Raw genomic sequence first — 13,757 nt, 5'->3', positions numbered from 1 at the left:
GGGAGGGGTTGGGGGCAGGAGGAGAAGGGGATGACAGAGGATGAGATGGCTGGATGGCATCACTGACTCGATGGACGTGAGTCTGGGTGAACTCTGGGAGTTGGTGATGGACAGGGAGGCCTGGTGTGCTGCGATTCATGGGGTCGCAAAGAGTCAGACACGACTGAGTGACTGATCTAATCTGATCACCTCACGTGGAGATCCTGTCTCACAAGGCAGGGAGCACCTCTCCCCCACGCGGAAGCTATATTTGAGCGTTGCGTGCCTTGCCCGCTAGAGGGTGTGTGAAACTGCAGAATGTGTGTTTTCTCTGACAGAGGCTCCCTCGTGTGGCTCCTGCCGACAACGACGTCTGTGACTTGAATGTTTACTTCATTCTCTTTTGAGAAGGGAAGAAGTCTTGGATCTTGCCCGCAGGAGCGGAGATGATGCTCCTTTTTTTTCCTTAGCACATTTTGTCTCCCTCAGAATAGAAAACTTTGTTTTTCTTAGACTAACGTGGACTCTGGCGGAGTAATTGAACTGCCTGGGAAACAATTTGGGGTAGAGTTATTGCAGGATACTCCAACGCTGCCCTTGTCACATAGATGAGAGAAAGGAGTCGCTGAGACCTCTAAATACCCACTAGATTTAAGGCATTTTATGTCATTATTTAATCTTAGAGTATCTCAGGTAGGAATTGCCATTCCCACTTTTATAATTGAAGTATAGTTGATTTACAATTTTAGTTTCAGGTGTACAGCATTGTGATTAAGTATTTTTACAGATTATGCTCCCATTAAAAGTTATTCCAAGATAATGTCTACAATTCCCTGTGCTGTATAATATATCCTTGTTGCTTATCTCTTTTCCACATGGAAGAATATGTTTTCCTGACATCCTTGCACAGGGGCCATGCTAATCTCTGTATTGGTCCAGTTTTAGTATATGTGCTACCAAAGTGAGCACTATCATCCCCTTTTTATAGAAGAGGAAACTGAAGTTCTCAGAGGTCCAGAGTCTCAAACTGGTGTAATTGCCGGGGGCGGGGGGTGTCCAAGAACTTTGTTCAGAGCTAAGTCCAGAGCTTTGCAGTAATGAGACCACCTACAAAAAGGTACAATTTTACACTCAATTTCCTCTCCCTAGAGATGTTACATTCCACATGTTTCCTTATGTTTCAAATCCAATAACCTTATATCTGAGTATGTCACTTTTGGCTTTTGTAAAGTGTGCTACATTTGCACATTTAGTCTCAAGAATAGTTATGAATTTTTTAAAATTTGTTTTACTGATGTATAATTGACAACTAAAATTGCAAGATATTTCAAATGTACTAGATTGTGATGATGTAATAAACATTGTGAAGGAATTCTCCCTAACTAGTTAATTGTGCTGTGCTGTTCTGTGCTTACTCGCTCAGTCGTGTCCCACTCTTTGCAACCTCGTGGACTGTAGCCCACCAGGCTCCTCTGTCCATGAGGAGTCTCCAGCCAAGAATACTGGAGTAAGTTGCCGTGCCCTCCTTCAGGGCATATCCTCAACTCAGGGATCAAACCCAGGTCTCCTGCTTGTAGGCGTATTCTTTATCATCTGAACCAACAAGGAAGCCCATAGTTAACTAATACATCTATTATTAGTAGTATTGGGGAGCCTGGTGGGCTTCCATCTACGGGGTCGTACAGAGTCAGACACGACTGAAGCGACTTAGCAGCAGCAGCAGCAGCAGTATTAGTATTATTGAGAGTTAACTTATCAAGTGAGACAGAGGAAGATGCAGTGGTATGCTTAAAGTTATTATGATTAGCAAATAAATTTCTTTCTCAAGTCTAGTGATGTGAAAGCCATTTTGATTCTCATAGCAGGCTGTCTTACTTCTTCTTTTAGAGTAGATCTTTTTTTTTTAGTTTGTCAAATAAGAGGATCACCAAGTTCCCTCCTAGCTCTCCAGTTCTGAGGGTTCTGATTGTTAAGGGCTTTCACGTCTTTTCTCCCCTTGTCTTCAGTGCTCTGGTCTGGTGATGTTAAAGCCATAGAGGGGTTTAATGATTTACCCTTGCTCACACAAGTGGTCTCTGCACCACCCAAGCCTGGCATGCAGGCTCCCTGGGTTGTAGCCTTGCACTGTGGAGTAGGCATTAGCATTTGGCCTCACTCTGCCCCTTTTCTTTGATGAGAGTTTATAATTTCCTTCTTATCTTGTTTTGATGGGACTAACCCACCTGAGGCTTTTGGGTTGGACCCCTGACTCTGGCCTACCTAGTCAAAGTGTTAGTTACAGAAACAAGCTTATGGTCGAAACTGGGCCAAGGATAGGCAGCCATAGGGTTTGCTAACCCCTTAGGAAAAAAGTGTGCTTTTCACCTGGGCTTGAAAAAGGAGTTTTTATGGACTGGATGCCTATGCCTCACCCAAAATTCATATGATGAAGTGCTAACTTCTAATGTATTTGGAGATTGGGCCTTTTGGAACGTAACTAAGGTTAAATGAGATGGACCTCAAATCCTGTAGGATTAGAGTCCTTATGAGAAGAGGACGAGACATCAGAATGTGTTCTTCTGCAAACCCCCAACATATGCACACACCAAGGAAAGGCCATGCGAGGACACGGGAAGGAAGTGACCATCTGTAAGTTAGGGAGAGAGTCCTTACTTGGAACTGAATCCTGCCTGTTGAAGCTTTTCTCTTTGACTTCCCAACTTCTAGAACCATGAGAAATAAATTTTTGTGTTTAAGCCACCCAGCCCAAAACACCCAGGTGTTTTGTTATGGCAGCCTGAACTGGGAAAGGAAGTGGTAAAAGCCCAGCTGGGAGCCACTAGTCATCATCTCTGTTGCCAAGAAAGGAAGACGACAGGTGGAGAAAGGGCTGTGAATGGGTGACAGTGGGTCTGGACCCGAGACTGCAGTACATGAACTACTATTTTTGTTTAAACAGCTATAATGAGGCATAATTCAGATACCATACAATTCACCCATTTAGAGTGTATAATTCACTGTACACTGAGAGATATGTACAACCATCACCAGAGTCAATTTTAGGATATTTTCATCACCTCAAAAAGAAACCCTATCCCCTTTAGTTATCAGTCCCCTTTCTCCCCTTCTCTCCAGTCCTAAGCAACCATGTTTAGCAACCATCTGTCTGTCTCTACAGAACTGCCTATTCTGGTTATTTCATATGCGTGGAATCATATAATTGATATATGGTATTCTATGTCTTCTCACTCAGCCTAATGTTTTCAAGGTTAATATTATGGCATGTATAATTTCTTTCTATGGTGAAATAATATTCCATTGTACACAAAAACCACATGTTATTAACCCACTCATCAACTGATAGACATTTGAGTTGTTCTCACTTTTGCTTATTATTAATTACACTTCTATAAAATTCATGTATATGTTTGGGGTAGATTTATGCTTTTATTTATTTTGAATATATATATATCACAGGGTGGAACTTCTGGATCATATGATAACTCTGTTTAATTGAATAACTGCCAAACTGTTTCCAAAGTGGCCACACTGTTTTACATTCTCACCAGCAGCGAGTGTTCTCATTTCTTTGCCAATGCTTACTATTATTTGACATTTAAATTCTAGCCATACTAGTGGGTGTGAAGTAATATCTTATTGTGGTTTTGATTTGCATTTCTCTGGTGAATAATGATGTCAAGCATCTTTCCTTGTGTTTATTAGCCACTTTCTTGGAGAAATATCTACTTAGATCCTTTGCCCATTTTTAAATTGAGATATTTGTCTTTTTATTATTGAGTTGTAAGACTGTTTATAGCATCACTAACTCAATGGACATGAATTTGAGCAAACTCTGGGAGACAGTGGACAGAGGAGTCTGACATGCTGCAGTCCGTGGGGTCACAGAGTCAGGCACAACTTAGTGACTGAACAACAAAAAAGAGTGTTTATATATTTCAGATACAAGTCCCTTATCCGATATAATAATAATGAAAAGTTTGAAATATTGCAAGTTACCAAATTATAGCACAGAGTCCCAAAGTGAGCAAATGCTGTTAGAAAAATGGCACCAATAGGCTTGCTCAATTCAATGTTGCCACACACCTTCAATTTGTAAAAAGTCCAGAATCTGCGAAGTGCAATGAGGTGAAGCACAATAAGACAAAGTATGCCTGTATTCGAAATTCGGTTCATTTTTGCCTATTGAGCCAATATATTTTTGTTAATCTTAATCCTGCTTATACTTTTAAGTACTTGGAACTGAAAGAGCGCTAACCAATATTTTTCTCTAAACTACACCATAAATGGCTTCCCCAAAGATTGATATTTAGAAATAAATTTTAGTGTTTACAAAGCTATCACATGGTCTTATTTGATCCTTGTTCACCTTGGGAGGTGTGAAAGTGGGTATTTTCATCTACATCTTAAAGGTGAAGAAACTTGAAGCTTGAGAGGCTACATGACCCAGGCTTTGACTTCATAAGGGGCATATCTGGAACAGAACCCAGGTCTTCTGATCCCTAGTTCAAAGCGCTTCATATAGTGTTGTCTTGAGAAGCTCACTGGGCTTCACAGATGTACTGTCCTGATGTGCCTGCGAGAAGCATGTACAGGACAAAGAAATATTGCCACAAACGATGACATAGAAGCTGGGTCTCAGAGAATGTGTCATGGCTAAGTTAAAAACCAAGAGACTAAATTCTAGTGCCCACTCTAAGGGAAAACCACAGAAACTTTTTTTTAAGTCATAATTCTAAACAAGTAAAACCTCATACTCCTGTCCCCCACCAAATGGTTTGGGATATTTGTGGTAGATAATTTACACTATCTTAGGAACTATACAAACTCTTTAAACTGCAAGGCCAACATCTAAGGAGGCCAATTTGGCATTGATTTTTAAAATAAACATAATTATAATGAGAGTTGAAGCAAAGGAAATTAAGTAGAGTGAGTGCTGTACTAGGCATGTATCTAAACGCTCAGTTAGGGCCAGTGAGGAAGGTCCATTACTTGGCGTGAGTGTTGAAAAATTTTTTTGTAATTGCTCTCCGCTGTAGGTCACTATGTTTTTATTTAAAAACTGTTTCAACCACATTTTCACATTTCAGTAGGGCGCTGACAAACATAATTGTGCACATTAATGGTGTCAACTTAAAAGGAAGAATGGTTTTCTCCATCTTTCTGCAAACTGAGTCAAATTCAAATAGCTCCACTTAAAAGATAAATGCATTTCTTTTTCTTTCTTATTCATCTGTGCATGATAGTGATGGCGAGTGAATAGTCAGTGCCAGCAGTACTCTGTTTTGGTCATCAAATCGCCTGTTAAGGGCACGGTTCACAACTGGAATGCAAGTTTCCTTGTGACTCAACTGCAGGAGGAGCAGTAGTGATGGAGATGGAGGGCTGTGATCTGTTTTATAGGAATTTGTAGTAGGAAGGGGTTAGGAAATTTCTCATTCATTAACGTCCTCCCCTCTTACAACTAAAAGCATTTTCTAATGACTCCATGTCTATTTGAGAACCAAAAATCCTATTTAGATTATGAATTATTGCGTATGAAGATTATAAAAAGGAAAGCTTTTTGTATGATTTAGAAATATGTGCACATATATATTAATCTATGAACTGTTTATGATGACAGCAGAGATAAAAATTTTAAACCCAAGTTGAAAGCCAAGCTGTTGTTCAGAGGGGCTATCTGCTAAGTGAAGAGGTCCAGAGATCAAAGCAGAAAGTTGAGAAAGGAAAAATAGCCCACACTTAGTCCACGAGCTGGTAAATACTCCTTACCATCACCAATCTGTGTCACACAGACACTCAGCCAAGTGGGTAGAAAGCTTCCAGGAAGGCCCCCAGACTGAAGTGCTTTCTCACAGCTTGCTGTCACCGGAAAGTTCTGTGGAGGACAGCTGTACTGCTCGGTGTAAGTCAGAACAGCTCAGACCCAAGTTACCAGCACTGGGGAATTCCATTCTTCACTGGTTGTTGGGAGAGGCAGCCAGCTCCCCTCCCCTCCTCCAGAGCAATAGTTGGTCTCCCTTTCCATTTCTATCGTCCTTCTGTCTTATGGGGCTGGGCAAAGAACCAGAAAGCAGTGTCTGTCTTTATTTTCCTCAGGCCATCCTCCTTTTTCTCCAGCCATACACTGAAGACTAAGCTCCTTATCTCCTCCTTGCCTCAGAACAGACGGTTCTTGCTCAAAATTGATTCCACTGGATTTTGTTAAATTGAATTAAACCTGCAATCTGTTTTATTTCATTTGTGGCTCTATTTCCTTTGCCTCAACAGTAATGACAATGCAGGGTGGTTTTGTAGTAGTTCTTTCAACTGAAGTGTCCACCTCTGTTTTTTGCTTTTGAAGATCAAGAAGTTATTTCTTGCCTCTTCTAGCTGAGGCCTTAAGTGTCTATTTGGCCATTGAGAAATATTCAGTTCAAGTAGAAGTGGCTGTTTTCTAGAAAGATCACAAAAGGCTGAGCCAATATAAAGATCTCTCAAGAAATTTTAAATATCTGTTTATAACAAGAAAGGAAATGCAAATATTTATCCAGGAAAAATGTTCTTTCCAGTGCAAATTCCCAGTGCAAATTCAAAGAAATACAAATTAAAGCAAATTTGAAGTGCCATTTACAACTACTTAAATTAGAAAATATCTGAACATGATAATCAAATATGCTAATGTGTTTGTAGTGAGTCAGATTTATTTTTACAACTGTTTTGGAAAGCTATATGACAATATTAGTCAATGTCTACCAATAGGATCTTAGCACAACTCTACAATGGAAATGGTGGCCCTGAACATAAAAATGTTTATCTTGTAAACTTTGCTCCTGGGTTTTTTTTTCTTTTTTTCTCTGAAAGCATAATAGAAAAGAAGTTAAAAACTGTGTATGAAGATGCTGAGAACTTCTATTGCTAGTAGTATTACAGATTTGGTTACCTGAAAATCTCACTATAGACATCTTGAAATAATAGGTAAAATATAATAAATCTAAGTTAAAATAAATGAATTAGAGTTACATGTATCAACATGACTAAATTCAAAACCACAATATTAACAGAAAAGCTCACATACAGTGTGATGATATTTAGGAAAAAAATTTAAAAGCTAAATAATATTGCATACTGCTTTTTGATGCATACATCTATTTTTAAAAGTGTACATTCAACTAGGAATCATATTAAATTCACATTACTGATCATCTTTTGGAGGGATCTGGGAGTTTTTTTTTTTAATCAAGAATGGGGCTGTTACCATATCTTTAACTTTTCTTTTTCTTAAAAGCAAAAGATCTGAAACAATGTCAAAAACTTAAGATTTGACAGAGTAACATTCATGCTAGAAATGTTTTATAACAAAAAAATAGATGTTCACTCCAATATTTTAACAACAATTACAAACATTCTAAATGTTCTAAATTTTGGAAATCCCATGGGTGAAGGAGCCTGGTAGGCTACAGTCCATGGGGTCGCTAAGAGTCGGACACGACTGAGCTATTTCACTTTGACTTTTCACTTTCATACATTGGAGAAGGAAATGGCAACCCACTCCAGTATTCTTGCCTCGAGAATCCCAGGGATGGGGGAGCCTGGTGGGCTGCCATCTATGGGGTCACACAGAGTCGGACACGACTGAAGTGACCTAGCAGCAGCAGCAGCAGCATGCCATTTGAATTTTATACATTATTTTGTCATTAAAAATGAACACTTGTCAGGCACATGACGTAATCAGATTAAACCCAGGTAGTTTTGTAAAACAGATTCCATGGAGAGAGTCATTTGAAGGAATATCACTCTGAAACCTAATAAATTTTTAGAGAATCAATCTAATTCTCTTCTAAGAGCTCTCAAGACTTTATTAGGAGTTCCCTCATTCCAAAAGCACAGTAAAAACTTTTAAGATTATCTTTCTGTATATCTTATTTTTACTATCTCAGAGGCTAGTTAGCTACCTGGGAAGACTTTATTCCCCTTTCTCCATATGTTTAACTTGACTCCAAGACCAATTCTACAGACTATATTTTCATCCCTTCTTTCTCAGATTCTGAATTTTTTTCTATTGCCAGTAACTCTGAGCCCTTTCCAATATAAACCACTCAAACATGTTTCAAAGCCTTTCATTCTTCCTTATTTATTGCCTCAGTTTTGCAAATTTAAAGGTCCTAGAACTGAATTGGCAAAGAAGAAATTTTTAGCCAGCGGAGGAAAGGGAATGGTTTTACATCGCATTAATAATTTATTTTTCCTGCTAGTTAAAGCGAGTAAAACATTTGTATCTATTGTTAAGCAAAGAAACTTACCCTATAAAATTCATGTTTGCTATAACAACTATTGATTCAAACTGAAATGGTCCCTATTTCAACACATAAGGTGGGCTAGGTATTTAAATCCACCTTCCCAGTGGGAAAAAAGTAAAGATACACGATAAAATATTAAAAAGTGTTTATTAAAGCAGCAAGATGCTGAATAATAAGGAATTATTGGGCCAATATCTAAAAGAAGGTGGAGAACAAAAAAGGTGAAACCACAGTGCCCAGAAGGCATTTTTCATATCTTTTTTAAAATTTTATTTTATTTAACTTTACAATATTGTATTGGTTTTGCCATATATCAAAATGAATCTGCCACAGGTATACATGTGTTCCCCATCCTGAACCCTCCTCCCTCCTCCCTCCCCATACCATCCCTCTGGGTCATCCCAGTGCACCAGCCCCAAGCATCCAGTATGGTGCATCGAACCTGGACTGGTGACTCGTTTCATATATGATATTATACATATTTCAATGCCATTCTCCCAAATCATCCCACCCTCTCCCTCTCCCACAGAGTCCAAAAGACTGTTCTATACATCAGTGTCTCTTTTGCTGTCTTGTATACAGGGTTATTGTTATCATCTTTCTAAATTCCATATATGTGCGTTAGTATACTGTACTGGTGTTTTTCTTTCTGGCTTACTTCACTCTGTATAATAGGCTCCAGTTTCATCCACCTCATTAGAACTGATTCAAATGTATTCTTTTTAATGGCTGAGTAATACTCCATTGTGTATATGTACCACAGCTTTCTTATCCATTCATCTGCTGATGGACATCTAGGTTGCTTCCATGTCCTGGCTATTATAAACAGTGCTGCGATGAACATTGGGGTACACATGTCTCTTTCAATTCTGGTTTCCTCAGTGTGTATACCCAGCAGTGGGATTGCTGGATCATAGGGCAGTTCTATTTCCAGTTTTTTAAGGAATCTCCACACTGTTCTCCATAGTGGCTGTACTAGTTTGCATTCCCACCAGCAATGTAAGAGGGTTCCCTTTTCTCCACACCCTCTCCAGCATTTATTGCTTGTAGACTTTTGGATCGCAGCCATTCTGACTGATGTGAAATGGTACCTCATAGTGGTTTTGATTTGCATTTCTCTATCTTTTTAAAATGCATTTCAGTTGTACGACCTCAAAAGTCACATGGGACAGCAGGCAAAGTTCATGGCACACTCAAGGTAACAGTCTAAGCAGAAACTCTTAGAAAATGCTGACAATCTTAGAGAGATTCCCACTATGAAATAAAGGAGATCTGGAAGTTGATCTGTCCAAACTCCTGATTCCAGGTGAATATACTGACATAATGAGTAAAGGAAAACAAACAAAAAACAACCTATAACCAGAAGTTGCAACTGGAATTGCTACAGAGTCTAAAAAAACTCTATCTATGAGCATAATTTATTATAATTGTCCCAGGATAGTAATACATAGAGTCTAAAGAAAACAAACCAAAACAAGACAACCCCCCCCCAAAAAAAACAAGCTCATAGATACAGAGAACAGATCATTTATTAGTGGTTGCTCAAGGTGGAAGGTGGGCTAAGTGTGTTAGTCGCTCAGTTGTGTCCGTCTCTTCGCGATCCCATGGACTGTAGCCTGTCAGGCTCCTCTGTCCATGAAATTCTCCAGGCAAGAATACTGGAGTGGGTTGCCATTTCCTTCTCCAGGAGGGTGGGGTAAGGAGTGGGATAAATGAGATAAGGGAATCAAAACAGAAGAAAAAAACACAACTAAGTTGTGTTTTTAATTACATTTGAACCAGAATCAGAAGCGCTGAGGTGAGGCTTCTGTGGCTTCGTGTGTCGAGGGACTATAGAAGCTGAGGTTGCTTAGGCTGTTCCTAAACATCTATGAGTAACTATGAGCAGCAGGGGAGGAGCTGGGGGAGAAGTGCGTATCAGGTGTTAACAGCATTTGTTCTGAATGCTTTCCCTCTTGCTTTTCCCAGTAACTTTAGTTTTGGAAAACACCTTGCCTACTCTAAAGTAAACCAAGCCACTTCCCCCAGGGGTGTGCCCTGGCCAGGCCATGAGTTGTGTCTACTTTGATCTCAATTCCAGGAGGGAAATGACCCCAAAAAGAACTGGAATCTGAGGGCTGGAATCCAGGCTAGTGGTGAAGATGAACATACTTCCAAAGATGAGAAAAACCTCACTTGTTCTAAATCATCTTGCTTTCTGCCCAACAGGCAAACTGGGGTCCTTGTTTTTGTGAGGGTGTGCAGTTTATCCTGGTAGGAGGTAAAGGGACTTTATGTTTTATTGTTTGTGGAAAATTAACTGTCCCTTCCCACATTGTTACACAGGAATCTTACAGTCTTGGTGTCTGAGGAACACACCCAGGGGCAGAAACAGTTCACCAGAAACTGAACTAACACCAAAGTGTGGAAGAGAGCCATTCCAAGATGAAAGATGTTTCCCAGGGCCAAGTGAGGTGATGGAAAAATAAAATGCTAGACAAGTACATACATAAATGTAGAAAGGGTACCTCTCCTCCAGCTTCATGCAGTACTTAGGGCTTGATTTTGCAAAGTGCCTTTCATACAAACTGTTTCCAAAACCACTTTACAGTTAATAAAAAGCTCTGTATTAGCCATTTGTTGGTATGCAGTAATAAATCATGGTAGAAGCACAGGAGAAAATTACATCCAGGAGATGACAGGGCTGTCAGCTGTCTATGAGGTGGGACAGGTTGAGGATCTGGGGTTGTGGTACCACAGAGCTGATCTACATAACTAACTCCACTTTTCCTAGGTCTTAGGTAGCTCTGTCAAGCAAGGATAACTATTTTTTGAGCAGTAACCACAAGATTGGATTCTCAAATTTTCTCAGGATTCCCCCACCTCCCAGTTCAATTTTCAAGGCAGAGGTACCAAACCACACATGATTTGCCACTTATTAGTCAGTTTTAAGTATAACTAAATTGAGAGTGAAGGCAGATACACATGGTACAAAATTCAGGAGAAGAAATTTAAATTTTTAGCCAAGATCTACTCTCAATATCGAGCCACCGTCAGGCCCCAACAAAAGATTTTCAAACAGTGAATCTCCCTAAAATGTAGTTTATTCTGGAAATTGAAATAGGAGCTGCTTTATTAGTTTTATAAGGTAGAGAAGTTTTCCCAGCTTTACATTGTTGAGAGCAAGCAATTTCTTTTCAGTGATTGTGAAATGGAAACAGTAGATGGCGATGTTGCCCTTATTTGGGGGGAAAATAGGGCATTATGGACTCAATGGACAGGAGTTTGAGCAAACTCTGGGAGACAGTGAAGGACAGGGAAGCCTGGTGTGCTCCAGTCCATGGGATTGCAAAGAGTTGGGGCACGACTGAACGACTGAATGACAGCAACAAAGAGGGGCTTGTTAGAAGCTGGTGAAATGTGAGGTGCTGCGAGCTAAGTCGCTTCAATCCTGTCGTTCTCTTTGCGGCCCCATAGACTGTAGCCCACCAGGCTCCTCTGTCCATGGGATTCTCCAGGCAAGAACACTGGAGTGGGTTTCCATTTCCTTCCCTAGGGGATCTTCGCAACCCAGGGACTGAACCCGGGGCTCCTGTACCTCCTGCATTGCAGGCAGATTCTTTACTGTTGAGCCACTAGGGAAAACATTCAAAATCTGGAGTTAAAATGTTTCAGCTGTATTAGAAATGCACTCATTGTCCCACTAGAAGTTGAGAGTTTCTCTCAACTTCATATGAGCTTTTTATAGCTCTCTGTTGTTTTGAGGGTGTGCTTTTATATTCTAAGGTGTAGCCAAAAGAATAGGTATAGAGAAGGAACTTATACTAACCCTGGGCCATTTACTCTGACCTCATCAAAGGAAGCAGTCAGGAGCTGACAAAAATCTACCAAATTACCAGTTTTGAAATAAAGTACTCAAGATACTTGTTTGGAGGAAACTGGTAGACAAATTGTAGAATTGATATACTTCTACCATAGTGAATTTCAGGAACTAATAAAAAAAAAAGCAATGGTAATAATTATATTACAAATACATCCATCATTTATTGAGTGTTTGCTGAGTCAGGTAGTAGGTCAGGTATTTTATGTATCTGCTGTTATGTAGTTCTCAGAATAATCTATAAGGTGGTAATAATCATTACTCCCATTTTACAGATGAGGCTTTCAGCAAATTGAAGGGTTTTCCCTGAGGCTTTATAGTCAGTCACTGAATTGGTCAGAATTCGGGTTTAAGCTTGTCTGACATTTTACCAGTTTCTCTGAACTATAAGATGAATCTGTCTCACTGTGTCTAAAGCCGGTCAAGATTAAGGCAAGTTTGCTGTTTTCAGGTCTATGGGGTCGCAGAGTCGGACACGACTGAAGCGACAGCAGCAGCAGCACTGTTTTCAGGATGAACCTTCAAAGCATACATATGATATATATAAATATGTACATTTCAAGAATGGGAAATAAAGAAGCCTGTGGGGTTGGAGGAAATACTTTTTTAATTGTTAGATTTTTGAGTATCCTACCCAAAATATTCAGGTCAAATTTGTGCATGGGTATAGGTGTGAATGAGTACTTTATAAATATGACATTTAAGGAGAATGAAATCGCAACCTGCTCCAGTATTCTTGCCTGGGAAATCCCATGGACAGAGGAGCCTAGTGGGCTACAGTCCATAGGATTGCATAGAGTTGGACATAACTGAAGCAACTTAGCATGCACATGGACTGAAAATTCAGCCTGCTTATTTTTTAATGGTACTGTTGCCAACTTTAAAAAGCTATGTGGTGCAAAGTTTTTACAAACTTCCATCTCATAAATCAACAAAAATATTTCTTAACCATTCTACTCAAGTATAAATTCATGTCAAGGAAACAATTTTCCCACAGTGACACTGGGCAGCAACCTTTTCATATTATCAAACTGCTGTTTATTGTGAGTCCTTCATGATGACTTAGCATTAGAGCTTAGCAAGTTCCACTTCCAGTAGGGGGTTAAAGGCAACAGTGGATAAGCTCATAACCAGTACAGGGAAGCTCATTCAGAGTCTCCATAGTATAGACTATATGTACCTCCTTTGTGAAGTCAAGGAACTCGTCAGAACCAATCAAATCTTTCTAAAATACCAGCATGGTAGTAAAGAATTCCTCGAGCGTGTCCTTGTGAAGTTAGTAGCACTTCAGATGAGCACAGTGAGCAAAATATTTAAAAGCCCTTTAAAAGCTGCCTTTGGAATATCTTGACTTTGAGGGCTCAGATTGGAAGAATTGAAGAGGAAGGAAAAAAAATGTGCCAATCTAATTCCGGTTTGGGGTTTGCTCATGCCTCTTACTATGTCAGTGGCTCAGACGGTAAAGGGTCTGCCTACAATGCGGGAGACCTGGGTTCGATCCCCGGGTTGGGAAGTTCCCCCGGAGAAGGAAATAGCAACCCACTTCAGTCTTATTGTCTGGAAAATCCCATGGACGGAGGAGCCTACAGTCCATGGGGCTGCAAAGAGTCGGACACAACTGAGCGACTTCACTTTCACTTACT

At 39.9% G+C, this 13,757-nt stretch overlaps 1 pseudogene; it reads right to left on the bottom strand.

The window, feature by feature from the left end:
• Positions 1 to 858: 858 nt before the first annotated feature.
• On the bottom strand, positions 859 to 948 carry LOC147368938 (U6 spliceosomal RNA; annotated as a pseudogene).
• Positions 949 to 13,757: the final 12,809 nt, after the last annotated feature.

Source organism: Bos grunniens, chromosome 7 (assembly GCF_055505025.1).
Source record: "Bos grunniens cultivar Pamir isolate PY7600 chromosome 7, Bosgru_T2T1.0, whole genome shotgun sequence".
Lineage (NCBI taxonomy): Eukaryota > Metazoa > Chordata > Mammalia > Artiodactyla > Bovidae > Bos > Bos grunniens.
This window is presented reverse-complemented; position numbering and strand designations above follow the sequence as displayed.